Source organism: Pygoscelis adeliae, unplaced genomic scaffold (assembly GCF_000699105.1).
Source record: "Pygoscelis adeliae isolate BGI_AS28 unplaced genomic scaffold, ASM69910v1 Scaffold77, whole genome shotgun sequence".
NCBI classification, from domain to species: domain Eukaryota; kingdom Metazoa; phylum Chordata; class Aves; order Sphenisciformes; family Spheniscidae; genus Pygoscelis; species Pygoscelis adeliae.
In genome coordinates this window covers 3,684,398-3,705,861 of record NW_008825216.1, presented here as the reverse complement: position 1 = coordinate 3,705,861, position 21,464 = coordinate 3,684,398, and the positions used below count along the sequence as shown (strand labels likewise).

Genomic DNA, 21,464 nt, shown 5'->3' with positions numbered 1-21,464 from the left:
TGCAGCAGGAAAGTGGCAGCTACAGGCAGTACAAACTGGAGATCAGACCCTGGTTCCAGGAGAAGTTTGGCATTTGATCTTAGGCAAGTCACTTCTTTGTAGCTTACACCGTAGCTCTGGTCTGTAAGACGAGCACAATGATTTCATCCTCTGTAAAGCACTGAGAGCTGCGATCAAAGGCACCATGTTTCAGCAGTAAACAACAGCTACAGCAGAGTTAAGGCATTAACTTTACACACAAAGAGGAGCTCTAACTCTTAGCCTGGGAACTGAATACCCTGCAGCTGTACACACTTTTCTTTCAAAGCACAGGTTCCTTGCAAGTTAAAGTTTAACTTTGGTAAGGAATAATTCCAATAACAACTGGCTGCAATGACTTAACCAGTAATTGCCACATTAGGGAAATAATTACACAAAGTTTAATGTTTTGGTTTTTTAAAGATTCTAATGATTGGTCAAAGCTATTAAAACTTAGCACTGATTTCCTGTTTCATACAACAAATGCTGCTACATTGTTCTCCCCCACCCTAAATTCATCAGGATACTAGGTATTTTCTTTTGTCTGAATAAAAGGACTCTATAATTCAACAACTGCTGCTTAATACTACTCTTGTAAAGTTGCATTACCTGATTGCTCCCCATTTATGTTGGGGCAGCAAATATGCAAATATTCCCTAAAGAAGAATGATGTTACAGCTTATTGGCCCAAATGTCAGGAAAAGTTCCTCATGCTCTTCACAGTAGCATTCTCTCGGAACTGCTCCATCTTTACCTTGGAGATAGGATTTAATAAATTACTGTGAAACATAAGGATGACAGAGAAGAATTACTCCGTCATCTACATTTAGGCATCTGACTCTATACAGAAATAAGTACCTGCTGTGAACTGGAAGAAGAGCGAGCTCTGAATGGGTCTCTAGAGGCTCAGTTGATTGTATAGAAACGTTGGCTTGTAACTGAGCTGCAGAAATTGAATGTCTAAAGCTATACTGTAAATCTCATCTCCCTAAAATACAGATTGTGCAGTAGTACATTGCACAGCTAGTGGGAGAAACAGTACCAGCATTCACCACCACAATATCTATCTGAATGCTTTAAGGGTATGAATATGAGACATGAGAAGTCAATAAGGTTGAAAGAGTGTGTGGTTTAAAGCCTCCAGATTCAAATTCCGGAGGAAAGCGGTTGATGGAAAAACTGCATGGCAGCACCAAGAGTCAGTTCTTTAAACAAGCCAAAAATGCAGTTCTCTGCCTTTAAAGCTAACCACCTAGAAGAGCTGAGGAGGTGTTTTCTGCAAAGTCTCTACTGATCAATAGTCACCTTTTTGTTATCTTTACTTGAGCATGCAGCCTTCAGTGTTACTGTGGCTGTAACCTGCCAGCGGTGTTTGTACGCAAATGGTGGGACGTTTGCAAGCAACCAGGGACCTATAGGAAATCACAGCCAGTCCCTTTTGTTTCAATGATATATTGCTTTTAGTTTTAGAAGCAGAGCTGGTTGGGACTTTTCAATAATACTTTTTTTGACAAAAGAAAAGCAAAACTGTCAAAGCCAAAACTTTTTGTCAAAGTGTATTTTTGATAACTGGTTTATCCTTGGTTTATCTCTGGGATCCCAAAGATCTCCTATCACTGAGAAATTATAAGCCTCTTTATTAAGCTAGAGGTGTCCTAAAGGGACACCTTTACTTGAGCTTCATGTATCACCTTGGATTTCTTACACTACAAGTGATTTTCCTATTAATGGGATATTTTGAAGTGAAGTTCATCACACAAAAGCTTGAAGTGGCTACATGTCAAAAGCTCTGAGTCTTTTCACACAAGACTGAATAATTCCTAAGAGGAATCTTCTACTTCAAGAGAACATATTTTGGATAAGATATTTTAGTTAAGAAACTAAAAACCAGTTTCTTAACCTCTTTCTCTTAAGGGTAGAAACACAGCACTAAAATCCTGGCCAGACTCCAGTGTACTTTTAATTCCCTACTGGTCACAAAACCAGATTCTACTCTTCTTACTCTGACCTACTATAGAGAGTTGATAGCTGAGCCATTATATTGCAAGGTACAACTGATTGCATTTCAGCAATAACTGTTGTTCCTCTGTGCCCTCAGCCTTGTACATTTGTCTTAGGATTTTAAACAATGTTATAAATGCCTTTTGCAAGGTGTCATGGAAGCCTAAGATTTTTCTGGATTTATGATGCTTCAGTTGCTCACTCTTTAGTATGCTAGATGTGCTCAGTTTGACTGACAAGTATGCTAGTTTTCATAAGACCTACTATAATCAACTTTCAGATGTAATTTGAATCATCATGTGATGAGTTGATGAGAAATAGTAAATGAAAAATGATATTTTATAAACTCATGGTCTTAAAACCAGCTACCAGAGATGAAGTTTGCCCAGTGGCACTTTATGCAGTAGATTAACTTGCTGGGAGACTAAAGAGGAAATCAAGATTAATCTGCTTTCTTTGGTGAACCTTGGAGACTGTCCAAATTACGACAACTGCAGTTGCTGGGATGTAGAAATGCTGGGGCTTTGCTGTGGGGAAAAAAAAACCCAACCGAAAAACCCACCCTCCAGCATAGTTTCTGTCTTGTAGACCTGTGGACAAAGCTGAATGGAAGATGCCTATATTTCAATGGAGAATAACCAATAAGGGCAGACACGCACTCTCTCTTTAAGATGTGGCAAATAACCTGCTAACAAGTAAAAAATTGACTGCAAAAAGCAGAGGAGAAAGATTGCCAACCTAAGTGTGTCTCCAACCCCTCCGGGTGGGGAAAACTGGAAGGTGTAACTTGCCCAGCATCACTGGAACCTCTGTTAGGACAGGGTCCAAAATCAGTCTCGCAAGCCTTGATCACGTTCTTACTCTGCTTATCAGCTCTGCCCTTTTGAATAAGACCAGCTGAAAGCAATAGGTCTTTTGAAGAACTTACAGCTCTAAGAACTGCATGTGCTCTGCTCCTGCAAAGTTAGTGTGTGCATCTGCTTCCCTTAACTGAGAGCTGAAATACCAAAATCAATCCTCTCCCTTCAGCAGCTTTTTATGATGGCTATTTAAAATGCTGCCATCTTTTGGTACCCAAGGCAGCAAACAGAGGTAAATGCTGCCTCCTCTTCCCCCTGCCCCATACTGATAGTGGGTATAGCAACAGACTGGAGCTGTTTTCTATACAGATATAAATATTCAACACCTGCTTGTCCCTGCGGATTAGGGGGAAAATTGAACTTTAACCCCCTCAATTAGCAAACCCAGTTAGACTCCTTATTCTGGCAGTAATCATGGGGATGTGGACAATGCCAAATTCCTCTGCTGCTCACAGTGATGAAGTTGGGAACAGCAACGCCGGTGGAGGAAAAGGGTTGTCTTTGCACTTGGAAAAGTAAGGATCATCTTGCAAATAAGCTTCACTGTAGAATGTTGAACCTTATGCTCCGGGTAATTAGCTATTTGAGCATTTAACTGTAAGGTAAGAATCCTGATAAAAAAGTCATTTATTAAGAATTGCATACAATGATGTAGTGAAACCAAAAGCAGTTAAAGAAAACCAGAATTCCTTTACCCAGCATGATTAATAGGCACGATGATGTGTATGCAGCAATACAGCAGGATTATTAATTAACCCACCTTTGCAAGTGGGACAACTAAGCAAACTAGGATTGCATTACAAATATAGTAGAACTAATTGACTCAAAAATGTTTTTTTCATTTGTTATTCAAAGCTCACAGGGGTGTCTTCCTGCTCCTGCAGCATGGTATCATAGGATTACCTGGGGGTAATCATATCCGAGTTTCCTTGATGCTTCCTTCGCTGCAATCACAGCTGGCTGAACCGGTGCCTTTGTGGTTTGAGGGGAGGCTGTAGGATGACTGTGAAAGAGAAATTCCGCAGCATTGGTTCAGGGTCTCTTCCCTGGGACTGTACAGAGTGGGAGTGTATTGCAAATAAATTGGCTGGGCAAGAAATGAAGGTTGACTCGATGCAGTTCCCATACGAGGAGGTGAAGCCCTAACGATACAGACCAGAAGCTGAAAGATCATCTGCTGACTGTATAGAAAGGGATGGCTCATGGGGGTGGTGCTGCTGCAGGGGACCCAGGGGCCTGACTCTGGAGTGGAGGGAAATAGGAGCCACACATGTGCCTGGGTGAAGGGTCCAGCTTCTTTCCCTGGACCATGACCGAGGGGAACTGTATTCTGTCAGCATGGTGGATGTATAATATCACTACCCTTGTTTTGAATAGGGGGTCTGAGGCTACAAGTAGGAGGGGACGCCTGGTTTTTTCTGTTTTCCTGCTTTAATTCCATTTTAAAACATTTTCAAAGTGCCTCTGTACAAATAATCCTCTTGAGAAGAAGTTCACTAAAGTATAAGATACCAGTCCCTAAGCGTATGTTGCATAAATGCTTCTGGGGATGAATTAGTGTGGAAATTCTTGTTTGAAAATACTTTTAAGCTTCATCTCAGTGAATTAAAGATATTCTTTTTCTAAAATAAAAAAGAATTAATAGAAAAAGCATAAAACTGCTATAAATGTAGCCTTGCAGCTCCAAAAAGTGCCTTTAAGCATCTTTTGTCTCTGTATAAAGGTCTCTAGCTTACTTAAAGCTTCAGTCCTGTGCTTAAGCTCTGGGAATATGAGACTAATAATTAAGGTTAAAAGCCTGGCAGTCTTGGTAGCGCTGTGTAGATGTAAAAAGAAGCTGGGACTTGAATCTTGAGAAGAAGTGATAAGAAAACATTAACTCTACCCACTTTCTATCTCTCTTGTCCAAGCTAAAGTGAGACACTTTTCCTTCCAGCATCTGGCTACTCCTTTTCAGTCCGCCAGTTTGGTTGGAGAGCCTCCTCCTCTCCAAAGGGAAGCGAGTGGGGAGAGGCTGGAAGACAGCAGCTAGAGCTGGCAGGGCAGCGCTCCTGACAGAGAAATTGCCCTGGGTCCTTGCCACCAGGATGGGTCCTCTACAGGTACTCCAATTCATCACTTGAAAAAAAAAAAAAAAAAAAGGACTAGCATAGCAAATAAACTGCGCAGCTTCATTTCTCGGATGTTGTTAAGCCTAAACACTTGCAAAAACCCATCCTGTGGGACAAGCACCCATTCAAATGATGAGCTAAATTGCTTACTGGTATTATTTCTCATCTCAAGGGGCTTGGCCCACTTCAGTCTGTTTCTACAGGCACAAGGTGGAAGGACCTGCAAATAGTATAATTTCATGGCAAAAAAATCAATGGTCTTTGACAATGTCTCAGACTTTTTTTCTTCCCAAAGAGCCTGTTATTTTAAAAACACCTGCGACATAGTAGATTGTCTGTACTTTTAAAAGGTCATCAGGAGGACTTGTTAGCAACATGTCCTGGTGTGAAAAAGGAGAGAAAGCAAGTAATGGATGGCTATCTCTGGAATACTGTTGGATATCTGAAGGAGCTTAACACTGTAAGATGTTAGGTTTGGGTTCAAATTTATGACATTTGATCTCAAGCCAATGCAGAAATTAAGCTCAAGTGATCGAAGGCAAAATTTTGTAGATACAGTGTAGGTCAAAAATTATTTTCACGTGCTGAATTATTCAGAAGCTGGCTTGACTGTTGTTAAGTTGCTCGTGCCCACTAGATGTCACCAACGTATGCTGTTCCAATTAACACAACTTCTAGCGTTGCTTAAGAGACTTGGGTTAGCTGGAAGATTTGTTAAAATTTGTGGTGGTGGAGGGGTTGGCGTTCATTGATAAACGGGCAGGTAGCAGATGAAACCATGGCAGGCAGAGGGGTATCGCGTGGAATACAAGCAATAAGTTATTTCTTTGTGTAAGGAAGAGACCCTTCTCCTCTGATTAGACTCTGCCACGTGCTTTGCAAACTCTTCCATCTCTTCCCTAATTCTTCCCCAGGACATTTACCAATTAACGTAATGAAAAGTGTGATTTCCTGCACACTCCTGATCATCCAGAACTGGCTGAGGCAGCACATGTAGATCGTTACTGATTTTCACCTTTGCTATATACAGGATTGGGTAGTGACGTTAACTAGCTGCAGCAGCGAACGGGGAGCAAGCTTCCAAGTTTAAGCAGGGAAGTATGCAGTGCAGACTGGGTCTCCTAAAGAGTGAAGCTCTAGTCTTGGGCAAGTTCCTTGAGCCTTAGCTGCATCCTCCAGAGATTAAGAATGGCTTGAGGAGATGCTGTGAGGTTTAATTATCTCAATTTTCCAATTAGTTTCCTTTGATTTAAAGAGAACCAGGATTATGCTTAAGGGTAGTAAAAGGCTTTTAAATATGGACGGGAATATTAAATCCTAAGTATTTTTGTTTGAAGAACCAAAAAGAAAGAGGAAAATGGCAGAATTACCCTCTTTCACATAAATTGCTTTTGGTGAAGACTTTCTCTTACTTTAGTGAAGGAGAAAGAGGTCATCTTGCCGAAGCCCCCATCTGGAACACAGGTTTACTTCAACTTCTTTTATATGACTTTGGGAGCAAGGTTCAAGGAGGAGACTTTAAATACAGTTTATAGGAGAAAAGAACTTAGCAAGGGTCTTTTTGAGGAAACCGAGTGCTCAAACCACTTACTTTTTCTCAGTGCCTTCATCTCCTGGCCTAACTAGTTCAGATCAGGTCTGTCTTCTAAACTTTGACTCCTCTTGAAGCAAACATTCCTTTTCTTTACTTCTTTTCCATTCTACCAACAGAAAATTATCTAATGTTACTATTGTGTTGCAAAACTCATTCAGCTGTACAGGCTGCTTATCAGCACTCATTATGCCTTGCAGGTGCGCTGTATGTCCTGGCTCCTCTCAAAGAGGCGTTTTTTTCTCTCTCTCGATTGCTGGTGCTTTGCACTCCTTTGAGGGTTTCTGCAAGGCTTTCAGATTTGCTTCATTTTGTGGAGATATTCAAGAAAATGGATTCTTCTTCCATATCCTTATTTCTAGAAGGAAGAAGATGCAAGTGCTGCTGTTAGACCATGGTCCTAGTATGTCTTATATTTTTTCCTATGGTGAAGTTTCACATGGGTTGACAGAGAAAACCGAGTACTGGTCAGTACAGTAGCTCACGTGATTTTTCTTTTGTGTTTTGCATACCACTGTGACCTTTGTGTGTCCTTAGAGGCAGGTCAGGCTGTGGTGCCTCTGACAGCACTTTTCTCTTGCCCATAAATAGCAAGCCAGCAATTACAGAAAGCCATGGTAATTTGCATTGGTAATGTAGGCTTGGTATATAATTCCACAGCCACCCAAGAGAATAAGCTTTAATGACTTTCTGCAACCATCTCATCTTTTATTATCACTTCTGTAAATACACTCTACATTGTTTCTGTGATTAGTTAATTCTTACACACGGAAGTTGCATGCCTTGTGTCATTTTTCGTATGGTTCTCGAGCAGATTGATCAGGTGCTCTTAGGAGCACATCTGCCACCAGCAGCCAACGTTGCAGTTTACACAGTGCTGATGAGCCATACAGTAACAGTTGAAAAAGGCCAGTTTTCTCAAAGTGTAATTCTTCTCTATGTATGCAGTATCGTCACTGCCAATTTTTGCCAGAACTGGTCTCCACTGCATATGCCTCTGTGCCTGTGTGCACTAACGCTCTATTTCAGTAAGTATTCTGGGGGCATATGTCACTGACACCCAAAGTTAAACTATCGCAGATTCCTGAAGGAATACAGGGCAAATTATCTATTGACAGCGTCCTGAGAGGACAAGGACAGATCAGAACGAAAGGCTGCAGAAAGCATTTGACAGGGCTCAAGGAGCAGAACTGAAATTTGAGAGACAACCTGAAGGTTATATAAATAATATTGTTAGGAGAAAGACTGATAATAAGATATAACTAATGTAGAGGCATGCAGGCATAGCAAACTCTGCAGGAGCATTTTTGTTCAGTCTTGTCAGCCCATGCTCATCTCCATGTTCTTGTACAGAGAAAAGGAGCTGGAACATCCTCCCGAGAAGGGACTTCTCTGCTTTAAAAGGCTTAAAATGAAGCTATCATCCTCGCATGCTTTTACACCAAAAGACAGAGCAAGTTTTCTACAGACACCTCAAAAAGCAACATAAGGCACAGTGAATGTGCAGGAATACGATGAACTTTGGGTGTCAGTGACGTATGCCCCCAGAATACTTACTGAAATAGAGTGTTAGTGCACACAGGCACAGAGGCATATGCAGTGGAGACCAGTTCTGGCAAAAATTGGCAGTGACGATACTGCATACATAGAGAAGAATTACACTTTGAGAAAACTGGCCTTTTTCAACTGTTACTGTATGGCTCATCAGCACTGTGTAAACTGCAACGTTGGCTGCTTGGTCTACCTGTCCCATTAAAGATATCTGAGGATTAATTTTGTGTACTTTTTTTTACTACTGTACATTCTCTAAATCAAGTCCAGATCTAAGCACTGTTTTTTTTTAAAAAATAAATAAATCTGTTATTAGCTCTTTGTTCCCAGATATAACAAATTTTTCTTTTGAGCTGTGATTTTTTTTTTGGGGGGGGGTGTTCAATTCAAAATCAAATATTTCCCATAGTAGAGATTAGATCCTTCATATCCATTCTCAGTCTTCTTGTTTTTTCCTCTAAATTCTATTTTTTTCAGGACCTGGGCTCATCTGGATCTAATTCGCTTCTTAGGAAAGAGTTAATCTGGATCTTTCAGCTCTTGCAGACAAGGTCCCCCCATAGAAGTCTGCCCTGCCACCTGTGCTGCCTCCTGTTATACAGCGTCAGTGCATTTGCTGGGTGGTCCTCACTATGCATGGTTCCAAACGTGCAAAATTATAAATTTTCTTCCCATGTTTTCCAAATGCTGGAGATATTCACGCTTCCATGTCTTCTGCGCTTTTTTTCTTTCACAATTCCTAGGAACTGGCTTTGTGAGGAGTCTTCTGAAGTTGTCTGCTCTGTGGTAACTCTGTTTTTCAGTTTCATTCTTCACAGGCTGTTCTCATTGAGTGTTTTCATTCTCTGGAGCCAACAGCTTGACAACCTTTCCCATGGAAAAGCCTGTCCCTTTAGCCGTCTGGTCTCACCATGAATCTCTGATACATGATTAAGGAATCTGTCACATCTGACTTAATTTAGTCACAAATACATAGCTGTAAAACATTAAAAGGGCTTTTTTGTTACTGAACTTCCAGCAGTTTCCTTTCTTTTGGAAGAGAGTATTTCCGAAACTTGTTTCTGCCGGTGTCACGGTGCCACTATGTTTGTGTAAAAACAATTCTTGTATTGTTTAGTTAAAGCCAGTGGTGTACAAAATAGTTAGGAGTGCAGTGTGCGTGCACTAGAGGAAAATGGTTTAATAGGTTACAGAGCTGTACAATGGGGAGAATGGATTCAGCAGCATGTGACTAACTGCATAAGATGAAAACCATAAAAAGAAATACAGCTTGTCTACAAGGCTTCTTTGTAAGTTACAGCACTTTCTGTGTTGTAATAGAGAACCGGAGAGAAACATTCTGTGAACCCCTAGCTATGACCAGTCAATGAGCAGCGTGAGGCTGGAGTGCCCTTAATGGGGACCTTTGGAGGGCTGCTGGCAGCTAACGTGAGAAGGTGTGGAAGGATCAGCTGTCTCCACAGATGTGACAGGAGAAAGAAATGACATGAAGGAGGAATACTCATTACCCAAAGGCTGACAAAGTGCTGAAATCTGAGAAATGCTGTTTGCTTGTCAAATGAACAAAAGCAACACTGTGTGTTTTTTATTAAGTTTGTTTTTAACAAGAACCTTTGTTCAGATGAAACTGGTACTCCTACTTGCTGCTTTGCAATAGTATTCATGACAGCTTCAAAAGCCTGTATCTTCTGTCAGGTGCACAGAATCTAAATAGTGGTGGTGCATTTTCACAACAGAGAATCATTAGATATTAATGGAATTAATTTGTTTAAGGACTACTAGGGCTGGCAACTGTCACCGTGATTGACATTTGATTGCCATCTCTTTGGGAAAATGCAGTTTATTCATCTCGGACGAAGGGAGAAAATTATAGAATTTGATTTTCTTCAGGTGCAAATAAATAAAAAGATCAAATTAAACTCCATGGCTGACAGGAACATTATAGAGACCTGTAACACTTTCTTCTGCCTCCCTTTATCTCTGTGGCTGTCAGCGTGATGGGAAACATCTTATTTAAATGATCATGAGATTCGGATTCTCTTTCCAGTGATTCTGCAATATATTTATTGCTATCTTCTAAAATGTTCACCTTTTCCTGCAGAATGATTTCAGACGCTGTGCTTTTTGACTGACTACCTAAGGACTTAAAGAATCACCACTTTTTACTAACAGGCTTGAAAGGCAAAGATTCCCAAGCCAGGTTAGGCCAGCTGTCCTCAACAGGCCCCTGTTCTGTCCCCACGATAAAAGACCTTACACTAAACAAACCAAGAAAGGTTCTTCCCAAGCCTGCTCTGCCAGAGGCCAGCTAGTGCTCTACAGGGGGAACGTGAGTGCTGTTAAACGGAGTAGGCCGACCAGCTGATGCAAACATTGTGCTTAATGTATTGACGGTTTTATTTTGTTAAAAGGGGAATCTTGCTGTCTAATGATATAACGTGTGCCTTCTGCCACCCAAAGCTGATTGAAATGAGGTCAAAAGGCAAAATTAGAATCTTCCCGGCTCCAGGTAAAACTCTGACCCTGAAAAGGGCGCTAAGAAGCAGCAAATATTTCACTGGCTTTCATGGTGCATGACGAAGGCCGATGTAAGAAACCATCTGTGGGTGTTTTCCTATTGCAAAAAAACCCAACTTTGGGCATATTTGTTTTCTAAACCACCTGATAATATTATTTCAAAGTGACGAAGCAGAAGAGTATTAAAGGACACCCCTTCATTTTAAGAAAAGTGATTTTAAGAACTCGGCCAGAGGTGAGAGGTATTACTAGAAATACTGCAGTCAAGCTTGAGGAGGAGAGACCGACTCCTTCCACTCCTTCAGCCCCTGGATAAAAGAAACCTCTGGGTTCATGTCACATTGAGTCTGCAGGAGCTTGTGCCAGTCACAGGAAAAGGCAGGCGGTGGCCTTGCTGCCAACACTGACCACCGTGCTGGGCCCCCCATTGATAGACCAATGGATGGGGACATTGAAAACGGGACTGGCAACAGGGTTGTCGTTTCAGGTAGTGAGTGGGGAGGGGGGAGCTGAGCTGCTCCCAGGGCCGCCCCCGCCTTGTTCCTGGCAGTTTGCAGGGAAGGGAGAATAGATTTGGGTGCTTGGATGTCCAGACGCCTGCCCCTGAGTGGGGAGCCCTGGACTCCAGCTGGCCCCCATTTCATCCCTAGCAAACCCACCTGTACTCTTGCATCACGAAACCTGCCGCGGAGCCCTGGCAGGGCTGCAGCAGACTGCCAGGGCCAGGGGCAGGCTCAGCCCTGCGCTGATGGAGGGCCATCTCACCCACTTTGTGCCAAAGGCAGCCCGTGGCTTGCAAAGCACCTGTCCCCGCTGCCACACAGCTAATAAAGGTGAGTTTTCCAAGACTCAGATTTCATCACTAGCTGGAGCTTGAAAGGTCTTGCTGAATGCAGTAGGAACTAATACGAGTGTTAACTGTGGGGTAACTTTGTGGTCCCTGAAACGGGCTGGTACTTTTCTCCTGTGCTTCCAGCTGAGCCAAACCGTGGGACAGCACCCCTGCATAACACTGTGCAATTCTTCAGCTGCTGGAAAGGTAATTTTTTTTTGTCTGTTTTGCTATTGCCATTCAGTGTAAATACAAATGCTTTCACGCAGATTTCTTTGCAGCACAGATTTTCTTTCTAGTCAGTGTGAAGTAATCTAGCAACAGCAGGGTCCAGCTAAGGGGAAGGTGCTGCAAAGTAGTAATTAATTAATCTAATTGAAACGAGGTTGGGCTTCATGGCCCATGGATCTGTTGGTGGCAGGCAGGGCTGATGCAGCTGACAATTATGTTGCTCAGGGTGTGCTGCGTTCAGCTTGAGAGTCAAGGTATGCATGCCAGTCTTGCTGGGCTGTGGCTTGGGGTGCTCGGCTCTAGTACTCTGTAAGTCCTTCTGTCTGTGCACATTGAGAGGTTTTCTGTGCTTCACTGAAGCTGGTGGGATTTACTGAGATGGAGTTCCAGTCTCCCATGCATCCCAGGGGAAGGTACGAGGTCAGTTGGGCAACTCCCCCAGTGTTCCCCTGCTGAGGTTTTTTGTGACTGTTTTTCTGCTGATTGTTTTAGGCTCTCAAAGCCTGAATTCAATCCTCTGGATATAAAATTCCTCAAGAGGGTGTGTATGTTTGTGTATATTTATACATGCACATGAAGCTGTGTGTCAGTATGTGTAAACACAGGCCATGTCCACAGCTTTTTTTAATCACCCAAAGTTCTGAAAGGTCTTCTGGTACAATAGTGTAATGGATGAAAAATACCATATTTGCACGTGAAGTATCAAGTAATATCTTCTGAGCTGGGCATCTCATCAAAGGGTAAGGTAACTTATTTAAGTTTTTCTCCTTTCCTAAGAATAAGTTGTTTCCTATGATAGAAACAGTTACTGTTTATGGTTTGGTGTTTTGCCTCTTTAGACATGCTATAAACTCAAACATTAAGAAGGTGAAATTTCTAGAGAGAGAGGAAGGTAGGACAGGGGATGAAAGAGGAGTGAAAGAAGCATTAGCAATTGCTGGCTTGTTTGTGAGCACAGAAGGAGATGGTGCACTTTAGCCAAAACGGTAGTGCTTGTATCTGCTTGAGTGGGCTTCGGGCTGGTGCCTGGATCCACGTGTGCTCTGTATTGAACCGCACTGGCTTCAGCTGATAGCTGCAGGGACCTAACTGCAGAGTCTGTTGTGTGAGCACAATAGAAAAACACATGTTAAAGCTCTTGTTTCTGTTCATTTCACCTTTCCTAGTTCAGGACTTTGCACCAGTGGTAGATGTACAAGTCTTGACAAAAATGTTGTAGATTAAGCCTTTAAATCACACGTGCTTTCTGTGAGGTGGGACTGGCAACCATCCAGCCCTTTTTGGGGTCATGTCAACATGTTTGTATGTTGTGTAGGAGAATGAATCTCAGTGGGATTGCTTAGGCGTTATTGAAATGCAAATATTGAATTATAATTATGTTAACAAGCACAAAAATGCAATAGATGCTCTTTTACTTGAAATTAGAGTTCAACAGAGCTCCTCTCCTCAGCATGTGCATCACGCAACTGCTATAGCAGTACTAGTCTTCCTATGGAGAGAAGAGGGAAAATGAATATTCAAAAATCGTTTTAGTTAAGCTGATGCTACTGTGGATTCTGTTCTTTCTCTCTGGCTTATTCTTTGAAATGCAAATTTTTTAAAAAGCGGGGAGATCAAGAGATGACAATCAATCTTTTTCTTCAGGGTAGGAGGAACTTTAAAAAAATAAATTTTTTAAACCTCTGTTCTCTTTAAGAATTTTTTTTATGGAAACACTGATAATATTTGTGGGGGAAGGGTGTAGAGAAGTGTGCATGTATCTGGAAACAAATCAAGTGAACTAGGATCAGAGTAAGGCTTACTAGCTACAGGAGAACATCTAGTCTTTCCTCTACCGCCTCCGTGACTGCTCAAAGTTACTTTTCTTTTGAGAAACTCCAGCCAGCTGCTCAAATACGTCATGTTGTTGTCAGCCTAAATAAGTGCACTTACAGTCTTGAGTTCAGCCTTTCCACTATTCCTTCCCTCCACGTTGCTGACCCTAGTAGGGGGACAAATGTCTAGTAAAAAGTAGCGGTTTCTGCTCAGTGCCATCTTTCCCCATTGGGCCTGTCAGCAGTGGAGGGGGACCCCAAACCTGGGTGCAGGGAGCCCTGCCAGGGTGTGTGGCCGGGGCAGCTTCACGCAGTCGGGCTGTCTGGGCACTGCCACGTGCTCTGCCTGGTGTGGGGTCACGCTGCAAAGACAGCATGGGCAAGCGCTCGGGTGTTTGCTGGTGGAGTGACCACGCGTGGCCTCTCCTCCTCTGGTGCTGTGCTTGCCCTCTCTGCGCCGCTTGCCTGTGGATGGTGTGGATAGCTGGTGAGTACGGGCCAGCATTCCTCCAATATTTTTTTGTCAGCCTCCTAAATGCATGTTTTCTTCATTTTAAACTAGATTTCATGCACACCATCTCTTCTGTTCCTGGCTGCACTGTGTTCATCCGGTTCACCTGGCCTTGCTCTTTGGTATCCCGTGGTGAATAACCTTGCTTCATCACAGGAGATGCTCAACTGTTAGCAACTTCTCTCAGCTTGTTGGTTTCAAAATGACTTGTGGTCACTTCTAGGAAGGCATTTAAGGAAAATGCATGCATGATGTTTTTGCTTCTTTCTCTGATGAATATAAATATTTATTGTTGTTAAAAAGGGAAGTGGTAGATGTCTGAAATGGAAAGGGACATTTACTGAACTCTTTGTTTGATTTGTCTTTCATAATCCTGGGGTGCTTTACTAAGAAGAAACACATAAGAAAACTTTGTCCTTTGTCTCTTTCTGTCTGATTAGTTTACGCTTATCAATGAATGTTGTTTAAAACTACCTGACATCTGTTCTTACCTATAAACTTACACTAAAGAGGATGAAGTCTATTTTGTCATCCCAGATATGCCAGGAGATGTCCATAAAATTATAAAAAACATAATAATTGCACTTATTTGTATTGAGCTAATCAGTATTAGAACTAATCCATCAGCTTTCAGTAATGTATTCAACAGAGGGACTCCAATTTGTCACAATCTGTCTTCCTGAAAGACAAAAAATGTGCGAGAGTTTTCTTTTATAATATACAGAAAATAAGGTCCAAAATGGTGGTTAAAAGGGTCCATTTTGTCATTGTCTGGCCTAGCATTGCCTAGAGTATTGTGATAGATTCATTAGTCACTAACAATGTCTTGAGACCCTCTGCCTTGAAAATAGATTCTCCGTTTATGGGGAAAAAAATGGCCACATTGTATGTGTGTGTGTGTGAAGGCTGCATTTGTAAGAGTTGCTACTGGTTCTAGGCATTGGGGAACAAGTTACCTTCCTACCCAAGGCCAGCCTGATGTAAAGCAAGATGTTCCTTAAAGTATTTCACAGTAGCTTCAGAGTGTGATAACATTGGCACTGGCAAGCAAGTATATATGCTGTTGCATAGTCTGCTGTCAGTGAAAAGGAGAGAGCAGGAGTGTGAGGAGAGATATGTGTCTTCAGGTATTGTGTCCGGCACTACAGCAATGTTCTCTGAAGTGCTGTAGATCCAAGGGAATGTAATGAATGGTGTTAGCGACTCGGGAGAATAAGCTTCTTCAAACAAGACAGCCAAACTTCATTGCAGGGGAATACAAACCCAATGGGCCTTAAATCTTTTCCCCAAAAATGTATTAGTGAGGAGGAAGAAAGAACAGCTAGGGAATTAGATGGCTATTTTCTGGTGTGCATATAGGCCACAAGTCTTGTTTATCCAATGTGAGCTGAACCATACTGTTTTGCTACAACATAAAGCAGAGTCGTAAAACTGGGGTTCCAGCATGGCCATGTGACCTTGGTCAGGTTATATACTACTGTTCCTCTAAAGCATGGCTTTACAGAAAGGAAAGGATTTGGGAAGGCAAATGGAGACTTTGCTCATGTTGAGAAGCTTCTATTTCCAAAATGCCCCTTTCTACAGCACCCAGAAGAAACCCTAAAAGAGGTGGCTGGAGTGTCCATCCGTCTGCTGCGTGTGCAGACCCAGCAAGTGGGGGCAACGTGCTGAGGTATTTAGCTGCAAGTACCACGTTGGCCTTAGCTGCAATCATCCATCCACTCAGCCACCGAAAGGACACTTCTGCTTCTGGATTTGGCAGAGCCTGTATCTGTCTCTTGCTCCCCCGAAGCAGGGGACTGAAGGCTTTGTCCCTGCCTGTCCTGTGGTTTCCCTCCTGCCGCTCCCACTGGCCAGAAGGATTTTCTGAAATATCACAAAAGCACCGTGGAGTTTCCTCCTTCTCTCTGTGTTTCTGCTGTGTTTCTGGCTCCTCCACCTTTCTTCCCCTAAGGGCAAGGTCCATTTAGACATAAGCACGGCCTAGGTATTGTACCACAGAAACCAAACCAAGAGCATCTCCAATACTTGTAGGCAAAAGCCAACACAGAACTGGTAAACTGATAATGATAGAAAGCAGAATTCTTGTTCTGTCATTAAAACTCTGATTAAGGATTTCAGTCCAAATCTCTTTGGGCAATTACACAGATTTGCTTCATTCAGCCTATTGCCCAGGACCTGCAGGCATGCACCAACAGCCAATTTGTACTCTGTGCCAATTAGCATGCTGAAGTTTATCCTGTTAGAGATGCAGCCTGCCACGGGAGGAACACAATGACTCTCCACATCTATTTAACAGTGACACAAGAGGAACCCAGGGTACTGGGTTCATCTGCTTCCGGGTTTATCTGCCATCCATCGCTCATCTTAAACTTGTTTGAGAGATAATCTATATTTTATTGCCCACAGTGGGGGGCCTATAGTGAGCTAAGCTTCTTAAAAGTACATTTAAAAAAAAAAAAAAGGAAAATAATAACAGGAACTGCTGTTGGGAAATAGGTGTGAAGACAACTATCTCCTCATAAAAGCGAAGAGGTGTAGAACTGAAGTTTAAGCTAGGAGTGTGTGTGGTTGCAGTCACTTTTCCATGGATTATACGTTCTCACAGCTATGGCTGCTGTGTTGCTGCTCTCCTGCCTGTTGCTGCCAGGAAGACTGCGTGTGCTAAATTTGGGTTTTGCAGCAGCGAGGGCCATCTCTTGGCCTCCAGAACTGATTATTGTAAGCATCAAATTCATATATAGGTACAGGGAAATTTAAGAGGTGACAACTTTTAACTAATTTACTCATCTAGGTTACTGGAGATTTGAGGTCTTTGTTTTGCATATTCTTTTGTTACACTGGGAGACTGTGCCTTGCATCACAGCCAGTATCTTTCTATCAATGTTTGGTGTGTGTGGGCTCCCTTACAAAAGAAAACTCTATTGTTCTCTGCACGGTAACAACCTAGAAGAAAGTGACTTTCCTTAAAAATTCATTTCTGCCTTGACGTGCGCAGAGCAAGAGGAAACATTTTTCCCCAGGGAGCTGAGAGTGTTAAGTCTCGAGCACAGCGGGGCTGCGTTCTGATGAGATTTAAATGCTGTTATAGTACAGTGCCACTGTGACTATACTAAAGTAGCTGCTACAAAGCTGTATTTAATGCCCAATTATGTAAGGTATAACTAAACGTTTCAAGCCATTACAAAGTTCCTGCAGGACTTCTAAACTCTCCAAAATATACAACTGTTGTTAAAATCTTAACTAATATTCTGGGATCTGTGGGTTTTGTCGTGTGGTGGTTTTTTGGTCGGTGTTTAAGAGGAGTTAGTCTCCTGTGAATTCCTACTTGTATTACAGAAGAGAAGGAACCCAAAATTTCTTGTCAGTACTTTGCAATGCCATTAGTTTCCCTTTGAGACCCCATTTAAAAGCCTATGGGCATTCTAGCAGCAGTTGTACAATGCTGGTAGTAAAAGTCACATAAGCCTTAGTTTGAGTATACAGTGAGCAGCATCTAGAAGCCACGCATTCTTTCTACTTGCGCTGGTAAGCCTGCAGTCATGTCCTGAACCACTTTGCATTTGGTACTTATCATCCATTTGCCATGATTCTCTCCTAGGTGCAAGATGGAGGGGCTTCTTCTGAGCTCTTCAAGTTCAGCTACGCAGAGAACCCAAGACTCGCCCAGGGTTTGACCCAGAATTCAGGTTCAGCTCAGTGCTCACCCATGCTTTCAAGGTCTGTCTGGTGCTTTGGCCACAAAACCAGGACTCGAGAAAAAACTGCACTAGGAGGCTTATCACATAAATTTGTTGAATTTCCCTGGATATTTGGACATCACGTTCTGATTGCTAAAATTCTGTATCAAAACCAAAATTATAGAAGTGCTCAAGTAGTCTTTTTAATAATATTGGAACAAAATTGTTCCCTCTTTCTGTGAAAGTTTCCAAGATATTTGCTTTTCAGTCTGTTTTTGGAATGAAACCACACTTTGAAGCCCAAGGGGTTTCCTCAGGGAGAGGGAAGCTCCTTTTTCAGTCGGCTCTGCAGAGAATGATCCTCTTGGAACCTTAGAACCAACTCCCTCTTGTCACAGATGCAGACATAAAAGCAAAATTGGTGGAGATAAATTCATAATTTCATGGTGCTTTAATTCTTAAAGGAAGTCTCTTCTGTCCTCTCCAGCCACCTCCTGAAACTTACTAAAATTAAAGCTCCTTGAACTAAGTCTTCATTTTGCTGATCTTTCCTTTCTGTGCTGTGGCTGGAGCAGTAGGGCTGGGGGAAATGAAGGCACACAACGTACTGAACCATTTTTAGGCTGCAGCTCTGGACTCTGCTCCCTTTTTGCTCTCTGGAAAGCTTTTTGCAGGTTTTAAAATGACAGGTTGTGAGCCAAAAGCACAAACATACTTGGCCAACATACAGAGGGTTGTGAAAGCAGTGTTCTTGAAAAATGATTCATTGTACTTCTAAAACCCATCACATCCCAAGTAGTAGTGTACCATCATGACTTTCCCTTCTTAGCACCTATTAAAGAGAATCCCTTGGCTAATCCTTCAGCGATAATGAGCAGAATGATGGTAGTCATAGAAACTGCTGCTTACATATCTGTGTTTTGCACAAAGTCCAGAGTATGGCTAATTACGCAAGTGATGGAAATTTGTTTCCGCCCTGTATGAACCCCTGCCATTTTATTAGCTCTAAGCAAGTTTCCTGTTCAAAAATGGTATAACTACATCTGTTCTTTAGCTGGCGTGTTGATAGTGATGTTAAGAGGACTTTCTAAACACAGTGCTTGCCATCTATTATTAAAGGGCCTCTTGAATAAATCTTATTCAGGGACAAAAAAGGAATTGACTGAGGTGGTCATTGTATCATAAATAGGCTCTGTTAAACAGGTCCTGAATTCAATGCATCACGTTTAAGACTGCTTTTTCCAGTGCAGGTTCAGATCTGTTGCTCTGAGAGTTGACCAGCAAGTTACGTGTCCTTGCAGCTTCAGGCTTGGAGAACGGACTGATTTTCATCACACCCACTAAATTACGTGGATGTGAGAGGGTGCTACTTGGGGCAAACAAATGTGGTGATTGGGCATGTTTAATGAGCCTTTTGCCTACAAGGACTTCAGACTTTTTTGGCTCTTGCTAAGTTTGTCTAGTTTAAATTCTCTTGCATAGCCCAGTAGAGCTGGCAGACTACTAAGTGCAGTTTTATACCAACCTCCCCATGCCAGCTCAAGGGAGAGATCAACAAACAGGGAAGAGCCCAGCAGAGTCTGGCTAAAGTGGTCAGGGGACCGTAGCACGGGATGTACAGGGAGAGGCTGAGGGAAAAGAGTTCAGCCTGAAGAAGAGAGGTCAAGGAAGGGGCCTAATAGCCATCTTCCACTGCCTGAGGGGGTATTGCAGAGGAGATGCAGCCAGGCTTTTCTCAAGGGTGCAGAGCAAAAGGACAAGATTGGAGGTAACCGGTTCTGTTGTGATGAACTTCCTAAGCATTGGAACAAGTGCTCAGAGGGCTCTCAGTCCTGGGAACTTTCAAAACTCAACTAAACCAAGCCCTGCACAACCTGGTCAAACTTTGAAGCTATCCTTGCTTTGAATAGGAGGTTGACTACAAGATCTCCAAAGGACCAGCATTTATTTTTCTGTGAAATGAGGCAAGGAACAAGGAAGTTACTTCAGGTCACACACAAAACTTGTGTCCAAGTCAGGAGAAGAGAACATGCATCCCCTAATTTCAAACCATTGTTGCACGGGGTAACCTGTATTGCTTTTCTGGCACAACAATATTTCCCTGATGAGCCTTACTTCAGAGCATTCATGATCTAATTTAACAAACAGCTTTTTGTCCCCTCTTTTAAAAATAAATAATGAGAGAGGGGGAAAAAAAGAATATTTAAACTCTGCTTCAAGAGTATCTTAAAGAAGTGGTGCTTTTAAGTCCTGTGCTTTTCCCTATGGCTTTTGTGGAACTGTGCCCATGTTGAATAGGAGCCGCCCTATGTTCTACAAGGGTCTTCCTTTCCTCCAAAGATGTTTTTCTTCAAAAACAGTAATGGTTAAGGTGCATCTGCATTCCTGGAAACCATATTTCAAAACAGAAATAGTAAGTATATTCAAGTGCTAATATTTTCTGGCATTATCCATATCTTGGTTACCTTGAATGATGCCACTGAATTTTTTATTAGCAGAAAGGAAATATTTTTCCTGTGGTTCATGAGGTGGCTGGTGTTATCTCAACTATTGTTGCTGAATTTTAGCCTGAATGTGATCTTCTAGCTGTCAGTATAAATTGCAACAGTGTTGGGTATGTCTGTGAGGTTATTTTTTGCTGTATTAAAATATTTCATGAAATACAGACCCATGAATCTGAGTTAGTAATTATGAATACTTTAAAATTTATGAAGGCATCTGGTAATAAAGCTGCAATATCTCTAAGTCTTGGGTGGGGGGGAAGAACCCAACAAAACCCCACCTGTATTGACTTTATTAATATAAACTTTTATTATCAGGTTCCTGCAGATGTTTCTCAAACTACATTTGCAGAATTCCCCCTTCACCTATAATACAAAATTTGTGTGTTTACCACTGCCCAACCCCTTCTGGCAGGCATAATAATTCTTACCCAACCATCTGTTCTGTGCTGATCAGCCTCAGGAAATAAAACACAGTTTTGCTTTCTCCACCTTGGTAGAGCCTTTGGCTGCACTACAGTATACCCTAAAATAAAAAAAAAAAGAAATAATAAATTCTACAGATTAAAAGAAACTAAAGGAAAAAAATAAGTAACTTGCTTATTTGCTACAGCTCTGTGATCAAGCGGCAATCCTTACAGCCTTTGCTTGTCTCTAGCAAAGGTCTCAGTCCTGGAAAGGGAGTGATACTGCGCATGGCTGCAAGCCTGTTGGCGAGGGACGTGGTGGCAAATCTGGCTCTCGCCTCTTGTGCAAGACCAGGGACAGGCCAGACCTCTCAGTCTCTCAACATGACCTCCCCACTCCAGCTCTGGGGATGCCATGTAAGGTCAGCACACTTGCTTTGCTGCAGGGCTTTGAGCTTCCTGCAGCATTTAGAAATCTAACAACTTAGTTTAGGCTCTCTGAAGGGATCCATTGCCTCTTGGGCCCCATCCTTCTGCAAGCACTTTTGCACCTGTTTACCTCTTCAGTTAAGAATACACTTTCCTTAAAATCTTTGAACAATTGCAGCTTGCGAGAATGCTAAATTTCTCCCCCTGGCCACCATTGCAGCCACTGGAAGGCACTCTGAAATGCCTTCTTGCAGGAAGGGCATATTCTGCACAGAGCATAAGCTTTGGCCTGAGACTTAGGGCAGCTAGCTTGGATAATATCACTAAGTACTGCAGGTTTAAAAGTTGTTCAAGTCCACTTTGTTCATTGCTTTGTCTTGTTTGAAACTTTAGGGCAAAGTCTTTCCTTC

The 21,464-nt window shown here is 42.3% G+C and overlaps 1 long non-coding RNA gene across 1 annotated transcript; it reads right to left on the bottom strand.

Moving 5' to 3' along the window:
• Positions 1-13,108: 13,108 nt before the first annotated feature.
• Positions 13,109-20,726, bottom strand: LOC103921236. Its single transcript, XR_663846.1, has 2 exons — positions 20,650-20,726; positions 13,109-13,201 (listed from the first exon to the last, which is right to left on the bottom strand). It is a non-coding gene; the product is annotated as an uncharacterized LOC103921236 (long non-coding RNA).
• Positions 20,727-21,464: the final 738 nt, after the last annotated feature.